The sequence below is a fragment of the Notamacropus eugenii genome, chromosome 4, assembly GCF_028372415.1.
Source record: "Notamacropus eugenii isolate mMacEug1 chromosome 4, mMacEug1.pri_v2, whole genome shotgun sequence".
Lineage (NCBI taxonomy): Eukaryota > Metazoa > Chordata > Mammalia > Diprotodontia > Macropodidae > Notamacropus > Notamacropus eugenii.
In genome coordinates, this window is record NC_092875.1 from 54,746,749 (window position 1) to 54,759,610 (window position 12,862).

The 12,862-nt window shown below is 35.0% G+C and overlaps 1 protein-coding gene across 4 annotated transcripts in view; it reads right to left on the minus strand.

Moving 5' to 3' along the window:
* Positions 1-12,862, minus strand: part of FZR1 (fizzy and cell division cycle 20 related 1) — an 89,774-nt gene that overhangs the window by 45,283 nt on the left and 31,629 nt on the right. The window lies entirely within an intron of this gene.

Consider the following 12,862-nt stretch of genomic DNA (forward strand, 5'->3'; position numbering starts at 1 on the left):
GGTGGTTTGTTTTTTTTTACATGTTGATTTAGAGATGTCTATGGAATGAGTACCAGTTGGAAATATTCTAAAAACATTTGGAGATATGAGACTAGAGCTCTGGAGACATTACAGGAGAGATATATAGATCTGGAAGTTACTTGCATGGAGAAGAGAAATGAAGCCCTTTGCAGCAGACGAGGTTAACACGAAGCAGAGAAAAAAGGGACAAGCAAAATGCACCAGTCCTTAATGTCTGTTTAACTAAGATGGTCTACTTTCATACTTGGTGACCTTCAGCAACCTCTCTACCTCAAGAGGTGGAACAAATGGATCAACTACAGTAGGTGCCAGCAGTTACGCTTGGTTGTAAAACTCCAGATTCCTCTACAAACAAAACTCTTATGGAGAAAAGAAAACATGTTAGCATACCCTCTCCAGATTCTGGTCTTTCAATCTAAAAGAATGCAAATGGTGACCCCAGCTTCCCTCTCCTTGCACAAAGACATCCCTAACTTGTTTTGAGTTCTAAGTTATTCAAATGTGGATAACCCAAACCTACCAATTACTCTACCCAAATAACAACCTTCTCTTTTCTGCTAATTTTTTGTTGTTTCTTTAGATAATCTATCAATTATGTTATTCATGGGTACTTAAAGTTCAGGTGTCTTTTTTAGCCTTTGATTAATATGAATCATACAGATTTTTAGTATAAGAAGGGGATCTTGTAGTACATCACTCAAGTCATAAAGGAACTGAGGCCAATAAAGTACAGGGCTAGCAATGACAAGGCTTAACTATTCACTGCCTCAAAATACATGATCAGCAAGTTGTGAAATAAGGAACTCCTTCACATTAAAATAGTGTCATGTATGGGGAAAAGAACTGGACTGGGGGGTCACAGCACCTAGGTTCAAATCTTGTATGTTTATAAGATCCAAACAGGTTCCAAATCTCGGGCAAATCAATTCCCTTTTTTGGATTTCAACTTCCTCATTTGTCAAATGAGTCAACACTAGATCAGGCATTCTTAACCAAACTTTCTAGGTCACAGACCCCTCTAACTGGCTAGTAAATGAGGTCTGTGGACACCCTTTCAGAATTCTTTTTTTAAATCATAAAATATATAGGATTACAAAGCAAACCAACTATACTAAAATACAATTATCAAAATATTTTTAAAAATTCATTAACCCCAAGGTTCAGAATTGCAAAAGGTATTTCTAATGTCACTTTTGACCCTAAATCCAGATCCAACTATTTCCCAGTTTATTCGTATTCCTCTTACATAAGTAATATGTAGACTATCATCAGGCTTCTCCTGCCCTTTAAAATGGTAGTCAGTAGGGCTAGTCAGGGTTATTCTTTTTGAAGAGGTGTTAAAGTTTATCAGGTAAATTAGCATTTATAGATTAAAAAATCTAAGTTGGTGAGCATTAAGAATTAATCATTCTTATTAATTTTGAATCTCTGAGGTTGCACCCAGATCCTTCTGCATTCCCATTTGAATAACTCTTTGCTTAGCTGCAAAGGTGAAAGTTACTCCTTGTTGAGATGGTATGTAACCAGATATAGATCCTAAGCTAGTTTATCTACAGTTTTATAAAAATATAATTCACTTGGGATAAAATTTATCTCAGCATTGAAGCTACAATGAAGTTTTACAAATATAAGTATTCTGGGTGGTCTCCAGTATAATTACATTAGTATATTAACAACATATGTGTATTTCTGTCCCATGTTCAGTAAAAACATCTGCATGCTAAATAACCAAGAACAAAAGCCAAGGAAAAAATGGATGGTAAATTATTATTCTTTAACCAGTAATAATCATAAATTACAATAATATATAATATAAAAATATAATAAATTTGCTGGCATGTCAGAATGTACTCAGGACTGGCAGCTTATTTCTATCTTTCTATTTATTTCACAATAATTTTATAACACATTTAAGAGTCAAATAACTAACTTTCCCAAAATGAGCCAGAAAGTCTCTTCTAATATTTAAAATTGCAGACAACTTTATATATGTTGAATTTACTTATAATTCCAAAAGTCTCAATATTTAGGGAAAGATTTGCAAATAATGCCTACTCTTTTCCATTAGGTAATTTTTTCTCTTAATATTTCTTAGACTTTCTCCATCTCATAATTGGTAGAAGTGAGAACCAAAGGACCAGAGGACAGGATGGAGTAGCTACCGTGAGCTACAAAAGAGAGATTAGGCAGTACAAAGATCACTGTAATTAAAAGTCAGAAAATCCTGGTTGGACTCTTGCTTTGTCCACTTACAAGTGACTTGCTGTTTTTGCGCTTCAGTCTCCTCATCTAAAAAAAGGAAATAATATGCATACTCCTCATGTCATAGAATTGCTATCAGGATCAAACAAGGCAATGGATAGGGCTACTTTTAAACTGTGATGCAGAGCGGTTAAGTGAATCACTGATCTCAGGGATCCAATTATCTTCTCCCCAAATCCCTTATTTTCTCACCCCACACACTACGTATGAGCTGAGGACAGAATTCATCAAACCCAAGACTTCTAACTTATACATTTGGTTCAGCTCCCTATATATTTACTAAATGAGGCCATTATCAGAAAAACTGCTGTAAGCTTCCTCCTCCCCCATTTTCCTGTTTTTCTTATAAATGTGGCTGTAATGGTTGTGCAACCATTTTTAAATTCCATGTAATCAAAATTATCCATTTTATTTCTTGTGATTTTCTTTCTTATTTGGTCATAAACTTTTCTCTTATCCATAGATGTGACAGGTACATTTTTCCATGTTCCCCTAAATTCCCTACGATATGACTCTCTAAGTCTATACCACATTGTCCGTATCTTAGTATATGGTGTGAAGTGTTAGTCTATGCCTAGTTTCTGCCAATATGCTCTCCATTTTCCCCAGCAATTTTTGTCAAATGGTGAGTTCTTGAATCCAAAGCTTGGATCTTTAAAGTGATCAAACACTAGATTACTATGGTTATTTATTAACATGTATTGTGTACCTAATCAATTCCATTTATCCACAACTGTTAATTCTGAGCCAGTACTAGATTGTTTCAATGATTGCTGTTGTTGTTAGGTGGTATAGGGATAAAGCACTGAGCCTGGAGTCAGGAAGACTGAGTGACCCTGGGCAAGTCACTTAACCCTGTTTGCTTCACTTTCCTCAATTTTAAAATGAGCTGGAGAAGGAAATGGAAAACCACTTCCAGTACTGCCAAGATAACCCCAAACAGGGTCACAAAGAATTGGATCCAACTGAAATGACCCAACTGCTAGACCACCTCCTTTCACATTTTAAAAATTGATTCGTTTGACATTCTTGACCTTTTGTTCTTCCAGATGGAATTGTATTTTTTCTAGCTCTATAAATTCTTCGGTGGTCTGGTATGGAACTAAATAAATAATTTAAGTAGAATTGTCATTTTTATTATATTAGTTCATCCTACCCAGGGGCAATTACTATTTCTCCAACTGTTTAGATGTCTTTGTGTGAAAAGCGTTTCATAATTATGTGCATATAGTCCCTGGATTTATCTTGGCAGGAAGACTCCAAAGTATTTTACGTTGTATACAGTGGTTTATGTGAAATTTCTTTTTATCTTTTCCTGCTGGGATTTGTGGTGATATATAGAAATACTGATGTTTACGTGATTATATATTTATAAATCAAATAAGTGGTACGATTTATTATTTATAGTTTGTATTCTGCAACTTTGCTAACACTGTTAACTGTTTCAACTAGTTTTTCAGCTGATTCTCAGATTCAGTTGTTTCTGCTTTGTTTCCTCATTGCCTATTTTTACTTCAATTTCTTCTTCTTTTCTTAACTGCTATAGCTAACATTTCTAGAACAATACTGATGATAACAGACATCCTTGCTGCACCAGGAAATAGTCCTAGTTTGTCCCTATTACAGTCAATATTTGCACTAGGTTTTAGAAAGACATTATTTATACTTTAAAGAAAGGCTCCATTCATTCCTATACTTTTCTAGTGTTTTTAATAGGAATGGGTGTTGTATTTTGTCAACAGTTTTTTCTGAATCTATTGACATAATTGTGACTTTTGCTTTTGTTATTCATATGGTCAATTATTCATCTGATCATTTTCTTAATATTAAACCAGCCCTGCATTCCTAGTATAAATCCCACCTGGCCATAGTATATGATCTTTGTGCTATTTTGTTTTAATTTCCTTGCTAGTATTTTATTTAAAATTTTTACACCAATACTCATTAGATAAATTAGTCGTTAGCTTTCTTTCTCTTTTTTGCTCTGCTATGATTATCAAAACCACATTTATGTCAGAAAAGGAATTTGGCAGAACTCCTTTACCTATTTTTTTTTCAAATAGCTTATTTAGTATTGGGATTACTTTTTTCCTTAAATATTTTGTAGAATTCACTTGCAAACCATCTGGTCTTAGCAATTTTTTCTTAGAGAGCTAATTTATAGCTTGTTCAATTTCTTTTTCTAGGATAGGGTTACTTAATTATTCTATTTACTCATCTGTTACACTAAGTAATTTATTTATTTATTTTTTTGGTAAACATTCATCCATTCCACTTAGGGTTGTCACTTTTACTGGCATATAATTAGGCAAAATAGTTCCTAACAATTATTTTAACATTCATGGGTGGTGCATTCATCCTCTTCCTCTTTGACATCAGTAATTTTTTTTAAAAATCAAATTAGCTAATGGTTGATCTGGTTTATTGTTTCCCCTCCCCCATAAAACCAGCTCCTAGTTTTATTCAATGTTTTTGCTTTTTTAAATTTTTGATTCTATTATTAATTTTTCCTTTGATTTTCTGGATTTTCACTTTGGTGTTTAATTGCAGATCTTTAATCTGTTTTTTCTAGTTTTCTGAGTTTTTTTAAAGTTACATGTCCAAATTAATTGATTTCTCTTTCTCTCCTTTATTGATATATGTATTTAGATATATAAATTTTCCCCTAAGTACTGTTTTGGCTGCATCCCACAAATTCTAGAAAGTTGTCTCATTGTTGTCATTCTCTTTAATGAAATTAATAGCTTTTCCCCGATGATTTGTTCTTTGATCCATTAGGATTCTTTAGGATTTACTTTCTAATTAGCTTTTAATCTATGCTTCCATGGCTCCTTTTTAAATGTAATTTTTATTGCTTTATGGCCTGAAAAGAGTGCATTCGGTAATTCTGCTTTTCTGCATTTGGTTGTGAGGTTTTTATGCCCTAAAACATGGTCAATTTTTGTGTAGATACCATGCTATAGCTGAGAAAAAAGTTTATTCCTTTATATTCCCATTCCGTTTTCTCCAGAGGTCCGTCACATGTAACATTTCTAAGATTCTGTTCATCTCTTTGATTTCTTTCTCATTTATCGTTAGATTTATCAAGCTTTGAGAGGGAAGAGCTGAGGATTCCCCACTGTCCGATTTTATTGTGTATTCTTTCTGTAATTCGTTTGACATATTCTATAAGAATTTGGATGCATATTTGGTCCATATATGTTTAGTGTTGATATTACTTCATTGTTTATGGTTCCTTTTAGCAAGATGTAGTTTCCCTGCTTAAATCTTTTAGTTAGTTCTATTTTCACTTTTGCTTTGTTTGAGATCATGATTGCTATCTCTGACTTCTTATTTCAGCAGAAGAATAATAGATGCTGTTCCAGTCCCTTATTTTAACAGTTTTTTCCAAGTATTTCCTGTAAACAACATATTGCTGGACTGGGGTTTCTAATACATTCTGCTATCTGCTTCTACTTGATGGGAAAGTTCATCTCATTCACATTTATGGTTAGGATTACAAACTATTTCCCTGCATCCTATTGTCCTATTTATCCTTCTCTCTTTTTATCTTGTCCCTCCTTTTATTATCCCTCCTCTAAAATCTGTTTTTTTTCTGACTACTGCCTTCCTTTATCTGCCCTCCTGGTTACCATTCTCCCTTTTTATTATTCTCTTATCCTTTTCCCTTCTTACTTCCAAGTTCGGCAAGATAAATTTCTATTACCAATTGAGTAAGCAATTTTTCCTCTGAACCTACTGAGATGTAAGGTTTAAGTGTTGTCCTGCATTTTCCTCTCCACTATAAAAGTTCTTCCTTGCTTTTATGTGAGACAATTTCCCCCCATTTTCCCTCTCCCCTCTTCTCCCAAAGCATCCCTTTTTCTCCCTTATTCATTTTTTACACCATTCCAACATAATCAGCTCACTCCCACACCCTCTTTATCTGTAGAATCTTTCTCATTGCCCTTAATAATGATGAAGTTCTTAGATATATATATATGTATACATATATATATCTCATCTTGTCATATAGAAATAACTATAAAGGTAAAATAATTTACCCATTAATTCTTATGATTTTTTTCATGTTTACCCTTTTTATACTTTTCGTGAGTCTTATATTTGAAAGTCAGATTTTCTATTCAGCTTTTTTCATCAAGAATACTTGAAAGTACTCTGTTTCATTAACTATCAATTTTCTTCCTTGAAGGATTATACTCAGTATTTTTAGGGAGGTTATTCTTGTTTGTAACCTCAGCTCTTCTCCTTTTCAGAATATTCCAATCCCTCCATGTGTGGCTGCTGCTGAATCCTGTATGATCCTAACTGTGGCTCAGTATATGAATGGTTTCTTTCTTAATCTTGAAGTACTTTCTCTTTGTCCTGGGAGCTCTGGAATTTCGTCATAATATTCCTGGGAATGTTCATTTTGGGATCTCTTTCAGGTGATGATCAATTGATTCTTTCCACTTCTTTTATCCTTTGGTTCTAGGGTATTGCAACAGTTTTCAGTAACAATTTCTTGAAAGATAATGTCTAGGCTATTTCTTTGATTATGGCTTTCAGGAAATCCAATAATTTAAAAATTATCTCTTCTGGATCTGTTTTCCTGGTCAGTTGTTTTTCTGAGATATTTCATGTTTAATTTGTTTCATTCTTTTGAATATATTGTTTCATGACGTCTCATGGAATAATTAGCATCTACTTGCCCAATTCTCTTTTTTAAGGTATTATTTTCTTCAGCATTTTTTGTGTCTTTTACACCAAGTTGTTAATTGCCTTTTCATATTAGTCTACTTTCACTTTCATTTCTTTACCTAATTTTTCCTCTATTACTCTGATTTTGAAAATTTTTTTTTTTAGATCTTGCAGGAATTCTTGTTGGACTTGTGTACAATTCACATTTCCCCCCACTTTGGGGCTTTACTTGCAGCTGTTTTGACTTTATGTCATGATCTTCCCTGTCACCATAGTAGCATTTTATGGTCAGGTTCTATCTTTTGTTGTTTGCTCATTTTTCTACTGTATTTCTCAATTTGGAACTTTATGTTACCATTGGGCTCCGTTCCTTGCAGGGGGTGGGGAGTGGAGAGTAAAGAGAGCAGAGTTCTGTCTCAAGGTTCAGGATTTTTCCACACTGCTGTTTTCAGAGCTAATTCTAGGGGGACTGGAAGTTTTCAATGCTTCCAAGGCAATGTGATCTGGGGAGAAGTGTGGTATCTGCTCTCGTGGTTTTCACTCTGGTCCTTACCCAATAAGGGCTTCTGATCCGTTGGGATAGCAATGATACTGCTCCTCAGGCCCCCTCCTTCCTTGGAACTGGAGTCCTCTCTTTCTTTTTAGCAGAGGGTTATCAGAATAAGGGTACAGAATGAGATATATACTTGTTGGTATAATCAATGTGTTTTACTTGACTATACTTACAAGAGAGGGCTTTTATTCATAGGAGATGAGTTAGTGGGTTATAAAAAAGATTTTTGAAGAGGAAAAGAGAATCAACATTAAAAGTATACAGAAGAAAACAAAAAAGTTCAGAAGGGGACATATCTCAAGCTTCCTCAACCAACCTACATATGGCATGAACTCTCACATTCTGATTTCTAGGTCAAGTTTCTTTCCACTACACAATACGACTTCACAATTATAGGGCCAAAAGTGAAATGTAATTCCAACATCACCAATTTATTGACTGTTCACCATTACTGTTTGCAAATGTTGTCTTGAAATAGTACCTACCATCCCTTTTTATTACTGCTTTAATAGTCACTAAGCATTTATTAAGCGCTCACTATGTGATAGGTACTGTGCTAAGCTCTGGGGAAACAAAGATAAAAAACAGTCTCTGCTTGCTCTTGAAGAGGCCACATTACAATGGGGGAGGTAATATGCAAACAACTATGTACAAACAAGATACATACAATGTAAGTTGGAAATAATTTAATTTTCATCAGCGTTAAGAAAGATCAGGAAAAGCTTTCTTGCAGAAAGTAGGATTCTAGCAGTGACTTCAAGCCAGGTGATGAGGAAAGAAAGAAATCCAGAAACGAGTGATAGCAAGCAAAAATGCACTGAGTCAACTGGGTGTGAAAATCTATTTTACCCTACAAGAAAGTAAGGGGGACATGGATAAGGGAGGGGGATGACAGAAGGGTGAGTAAATGGGGAGAGAGGTAATCAGAAGCAAACACTGTCTCTCCCCCTTCTAAAACTTGATCTTGTTCTTATTCTGCACATATTTTAAGCATGCTTACTTATGTAGAGTCAAAGGAGAGAACAGAATAAATGGGGGGCAGGATAGCATAGAGGGAAATATAGTTAGTCTCTCACAACATGACTGTTATGGAAGTGTTTTACATGGAGACATATATATATATACATATATATATATATATATAAAACCTTTATCGAATTGTTTGCCTTCCCAATGAGGGTGCATGGGGAGAGAGTAAGGGAAAGAATATGGAACTCAAAGTTTTAAAAATGAGTGTTAAAAATTGTTTTTATGTATGCAACTGGGAAATAAAATATATAGGCAATGGAGTATAGAAATCCATCTTGCCCTATAGGAAAATAGAAGGTAAGGGGATAAGAGAAGGGAAGGGTAATAGAAGGGAGGGCAGATTGGAGGAAGGGGTAAGCAGAATGTATGCTGTTTTGATGTGGGGGTAGGGGAAAGATGGGAAGGAAATTTGGAACTCAAAATCTTATGGAACTGAAGGTTGAAAACTAAAAATAAATTAATGGAAAAAAAAATAAAAATCTGTCTTGCTTTCACTAAACTGCTGGTTCCTTCTTGGAACTCAGTCAGTTTCCTGAGAGGCATCACTCAATAAATGCCTTTGCTTGAGTTGGAGATGATCTGTGAATTCACTCGCGACAACCCCACAACACACCATGAAACCACAACAGTGTCAAAGGCTACAGTGGTTGAGATGGATGAAAACTGAAAAAAGATCATTAGATACGGTAATTAAGAGATCACTGTTAACTTTACAGAAGAATTTCAGTTGAATACTGAGGTCAATAACCAGAGTTAAGAGAGTTATGAAGTGGAGGCAACCATTGTGTAGTCGGTGTTCTCAAAGATTTTAGATACAAAAGGAGAGCAGCTTTATGGGACGATTGCTAGCAGGGATGGATAGATCAAAGAGGGTTTTTTCAAGGCTGGGGAAGATCTGGATGTGTTATACGAAACAAGGCATCAGCTAGTAGACGGGAAGAGACTGAAGATAAGTGAGAAAGTGGGAATGGTAGAGAGAGTAATCTTTTGGAGAAGATGGGATGGAATGAAATAACTTGTGCAAGAAGAGGACTCTGCCTAGATGAAAATATCCATCTCTTCATGTGAGATGAGTGAAGCAGACAGTTACAGATGGCATCCGAGTGATACGAGACCAGGAGGCGAGAAAACGGAGGTTTCTATAAATGGCCTCAATTTTTTCAGTAAAATATGAAGGTTCTTAGCTGAGAGGGTGAAGGAAGGGGAGCCATGGAAGTCTCTGACAAAGGATGAAAAGATTTGGAAAGGCTGCTACAGAAAGTGGAATAGTGTAGTCAATTAGTGAAGTATAACAGGATTGCCTTGCAGTTGTAAGGGCCCAGTTGAGACTATGTAATATAACACAGAACTAATGGATGAATCCCTTGAGAGAAAAACTTATCCTATTCTACTGAAACTAAAAGAGGATAATTAAGGGCAATTACAGATAGATAGATTTAGATGTGATAAAAGGAAAACCCCTCATAATTAGAGCTGCCCAAAGTGGATTGCACTGCCTCAGATGACCATATATAATGGAGATTTAATAAAAAGATTACTAGTCAAGTACAGATTAGCCTGAATAATAATGACAATAATGATGATGATAGTTGTAATGATAATAATTAGGATTTATACTATATGCTAGACACTGCTAAGCACTTTACAAATGATATTATCAAAATAACTACGAGGTAAGTGCTGTTATTAACCCTGTTTTACATCTGAGGAAACTGGGGCAAATTGATCAAGTAACTCACAAGGTCACACAGCCTGTAAGTGTCTGAGGCCAGATTTGAACTTTGATCTCCCTGACTCCTGGCCCTGCACCCTATCCACCACATTACTTAGCTGCCTCTAATGATGATATCTGTGGTCCCTTTACAGCTCTTTAATTCTGTTACATCTTAGTATGTTTATGCTACAGGTGGCGCTAGGCAAATCATACTGGTGCCAGAATAAGCTGACATCCGCTGATTTGGGTCTAATTTGTAAAAATTTCCATTAAAATATTGGCTATAAAATCACTTGGCTTAAAGACTACTCAAACTGATGCACTTCCCTGCCTTAGGAATCTTGAAGTTTTTATAATATAGTGATTCTTATTTAGGCAAATAGATACCAACCATTAGGGCAATGCCAACAATTTTCTTTTAGCCTTCATTAACAACATTTTATCGAAAGCCACGTGTGTACAAGGCAACGTATTAGCCACTGTGATGTACTAGAAAAAGCACCATATTAGAGTCAGGAGAACTGGGTCTGGTCCAGTCTCTTGTCAAAAATTTATTGTATGGCCCTAGGTAAGCTGCAACTTTGGGGAACCATGACTTCTGTAAAATGATGGTGTCAAACTAGATGGCCTTTTAAAGTTTCTTGTATTTTAAAATTGTATAATTTTATAAAATATTATATCCTTGGTCTCAAGAAATTTAGAGCCCAATCAGGAAAACAGGGCACAGAAATTTAAAGAGTAATTAGTTTTTAATGTTAGTTGCTGTGTACCACACATGGATAATAAATGGCAAGTGCTAAGGGAATATCCAGTCATGTCTAATATACATACCCACATGGCAACGAAGTCAGAAATTATTAGCATTACTAATACTACTACTTCACCTTAAAATTGGTTTCCAACCTTTAGTCAAAATTCAAATTAGGGATCTGCCCCAGAGAGAAGTACTAGAGTTCATGCTAAGGTACCAAAGAGAGGTAGATATGGATTCAATACCAAGCAGAACTTCTAATAATCAGAGGATTCTAACCACTGAATTGGCTGCTTCTAGAAAATTCTGTCATTAGAGGCATTCAAGCAGAGGCTGAATGACTTGCCAAAGATAATAGATTTAGAAGTTGGAAGGAATCTCATGAGACATCTAATCCAGACTCCTCATTTTACAGATGGGAGAAGGAGATATTTGCTTCAGGTGGTATTTGAACCAGATGGCCTCTGAAGTCTTATCCAGCTCTCACAGTTTATGATTCTAAGTAAGGCTAGGAAAAATGTTAAGAGAAAGGCATATTCTTGAGCCACTCAGTCATAAATAGGGCAGCAGGAAAAAAAATGTGGAGTGAAAGCTGTGTTTGGCCCCACATTCAGGCATGAACAGACTGTAAGAACTGAAAATAGGCCTCAGTTTCCCCATCTGTAATATCAGATTTTAGAGTGGAGGACATTTAAATGTCCCTTTTAGTTCTGATATCCTATGATTTCATTAATTTTTTTTTTGGGGGGGGAGGATACAGATAACTGATTTCATTGGTGTGAGGGACTCTTTAAAATGAAAAATCTTTCCACCAATAAAAATAGGCAACTTCTCTGTAACTTAGAGAGAACTTCTTGGAATTCTCAGAGGTCAAGTGAATTACTTGTGGTCACACAACTGGTATTATGTCAGAGGCAAGAACTGAACACAAATCCTCCTGAATCCAAGGCCTAGCCCTCTATCTACTATGAAATATTAATTCTAACCTTATTTTTAATCTTCCTTAACTATGCTAGAAATATAGTCCTGGGTCTGCCACTGACAATACAGTTGTACATTCCAGAAAATAAAATAAAATTGTATTTCCTCAAAGAACTGGAAAGAAATCAACAGAGGAATGGTTAAATGGACTGTGGTACCTGAATGTAATAAAATACTAATACAGTGTTAAGAAATAATGACATGATGAATACACAGAAGGATGGAAAAAGTCCTATAAACTGCTGCAAAGTGATATAACGCACAACTCAGGAAAACAGTATACACAGTGACCATAACAATTTAAAAGGAAAAAAACAACAACAAAACTAAAATTGAATGCTTAGTACAGTACTCAGCACACAGTAAACACTTAATAAATGCTAGTTAGTTGACAGACTATCCAAGTTTGGTCCAAAGAAAAAAATATAAGAATGTATGTTCCCACTCCTTTCTCTGGAGTAAGGTACTATGGGTATGGAACAATCCCTACAAAAATAAGACTTAATTGATGTTTGGTTGGTTTGACTGAGCTGTTTCTTTCTCTTTTTAAAATTCCTTATATCAAGGATGACAGCCTGAAAGGGAGAAGAATATATATATATATATATATATATATATATATATATATATATATATATGGAAATGAAGGTGATATAAAAACAAAAGATATTATCAATTTTTTTTTCAATTGTGTTCCCCTATGTTTGTCTACAGAAGTCTCTTTAACCACAAAATGCAGAATTTTCTGACATTCAAAATGTGTACATTTACTCAAAGTCATAAAAACAAAGTATTCTTTATTACCTAACTTCTAATCACTGCCTCCACCACTGTGCCCTAGGTAGCTGCTTTCCCTTAGTTCCAGCTTTGG